This window comes from Mandrillus leucophaeus, unplaced genomic scaffold (genome assembly GCF_000951045.1).
Source record: "Mandrillus leucophaeus isolate KB7577 unplaced genomic scaffold, Mleu.le_1.0 Scaffold72, whole genome shotgun sequence".
NCBI lineage: Eukaryota > Metazoa > Chordata > Mammalia > Primates > Cercopithecidae > Mandrillus > Mandrillus leucophaeus.
In genome coordinates this window covers 4,351,116-4,353,319 of record NW_012107808.1, presented here as the reverse complement: position 1 = coordinate 4,353,319, position 2,204 = coordinate 4,351,116, and the positions used below count along the sequence as shown (strand labels likewise).

General features: G+C 47.4%; 1 long non-coding RNA gene across 1 annotated transcript in view; it reads left to right on the top strand.

Annotated features, from left to right (window-relative positions):
* Nucleotides 1-2,204, top strand: part of LOC105528529 — a 10,295-nt gene continuing 8,091 nt past the window's right edge. Inside the window, exon 1 of the long non-coding RNA XR_001004370.1 lies at nt 1-145. This is a non-coding gene — a long non-coding RNA (uncharacterized LOC105528529). The remainder of the gene's footprint in view (nt 146-2,204) is intronic.

The following is a 2,204-nucleotide window of genomic DNA, read 5'->3' as shown; positions in this document are numbered from 1 at the left end:
CTCAACTGCACCAGAAGGCAGCTGAGAGAACCCAGTGAAGAAACCTTTTGCAGAGAGAGAAAAGAACCCTTTTGAATGTGATCAATCACCCTGATTTATTTGGATGATTTCTCTTCTGGATTTCCTTAAACCAGGGAAAACCCAGGTAAGATATTTGGGGCCGTCATTCATCTAGACAAAGGACATAAAAGCTTGTTACATCAAAAGCCACCCCTGGAAAAAAACAGAGTTTCATCAACCCACTCAGCTATTAATATGAGATGCTCTCTGCCTGGGGACAGCAATTGCTGTAATTGATGCAAACGGTCCCAGCCACACTCACTGATTGTGGTTCTGAAACTCAGAGCTGCAGTTGACCAGACTAATGCGGCCAGCCTCACTCTGAAGGATCCTGCAGCAGGCAAATTGCTGGAATGTGTTCAGACGGAATCCAGCTGCTACAACCGTCACACAAACTTCCTAGAATAGAGGACAAAAGGTAGCAACTTGTTGCTTCTTGAGCCAAGAGATTTAGAACATGAGACCAAATGAGAGAGATTAAAATAAAAAATGCAAGAAGTCAGTGAAATGAGGATTTAGCTCACCAGGCCAAAGCAGGCAGTCTTGGGTCTTTGCTGGACAGTTGTAGCTGCCATATAAGCTGTCCCTGCCGGGGCTGGGATCTGGAAGCTGATGCTGAAACCTCGGCCTGGAGGTGATGTTGATGAAGCAGGGCTCTGACAGCCCCTACACTGTCAGAGGTCTGGGCAGTGCAGATGAGATTATCACTCCAAGATCCTCAAAGCATCCAGGAAAAAAACACATCTAGGTACATTAGCTGAAGTTTTTAGAGCACTAGTAAGCACCTAGTAGATGCTCAGAAAATGCATATTTTCTTTCCCTTTCCTGAAGACCAGGGGCCTAGCTTGGTCTGTATTAATTACTATATCAGAGTCCTTATTTGCAAATGAAAGAAACCAACTCTAGTGGATTAAAATATAAGACTACTACTTCTTACTGATGGTGAGGCATGTTGGTGAAGCAGGCTTATCGAATGAGCAGGCTCTGGGAGGGTGTGCAGCTAGAACCATGGCCCAAATCACCATGCAGACCTCTCCCAGGGAGATCCCTGTTGCTTCTGCCACTGAACAGCAGACATCACAGCATGCTGCACTGACTCCATGGCACCAGGTCCTGGAACCTGGATGCCTTCACAGTCCAGTACCCTCTACTCTCATTGAAATCCATGACACCAAGCCTTGCTGCTGCCCCACAAAGGAATTCTCCACAGTCCCTGCTGCTTTGGATCACTCACTGCAGATTCAAAATCCTGGCTGTGGTTTCTGGCCAGGCCCAAGTCACGTGCCATGCCAAGGTTCAAGATAAGCTAGGGGGAATAAGTATCTAGAATGTACACCTTTCAAAGAGGAAAGTGGGCTCCACTTCCCACTAAGATTCATAAAGTGGGGGATTCTTCCAACAAAGAAAGGGGCTTCAGAGGCTGGGCAGCTCAAAAATAGCACATCCCCTGCAGTTATACTTGGGTTTCCAGTCTACATGGCAGAAAAAAGAAGCAAAAGCTATGCATGGACAGTGTGCAGAAGCTGGAGCCTGGGAAAAGCCTTAGCCTGGATTTCATCTTTCTCTCTCTGGAAAAGGTTGGGGGAGCTTTACTGTCATTGATGCCCCTACCTGGAAGGCTTTTCCCTCCCCAGACTTGCCCTCCTCCAAGACCCACAAAGATCTCCCTCTTGTTGAAGATGCGATTCTACCTCTAGATTGCATCACACTTTTTAGAAATGAATTACTTCATTTATGTAGGTCTTGTCAAGCTCCCCCAGATGAGGACAAAACTCGTATTCATTAAACAGTTAACAAACATTCACTGAGTGTCTGCTAGGCCTTGGGGAGACCTAGGGCACAAAGACGTGGCCTGTGCCTTTGAGAAGAAGGTCACATTGGGTGCCAAGTGTGTGGAGGTGTGAAGGCTTTGCAGAAGAGGTGACTTATTTAAATGGGTCTTAAGATGTTCCCAGCCATTGGTAGAGGGAGAGGTGCATCCCAGAGAGAAGGAACAGCATGTACAGGGCAAGGAGTCATGAGAAGGCATGGCAGTTTTGGAACGGATTTGTTGGGATATGGTGTGTGTGTGGGCAGCAGGCAAGGAGGTGGGAGGTGAGGTCGCTGCTAAAGATTGGGACCACATGGCCGGGCACGGTGGCTCA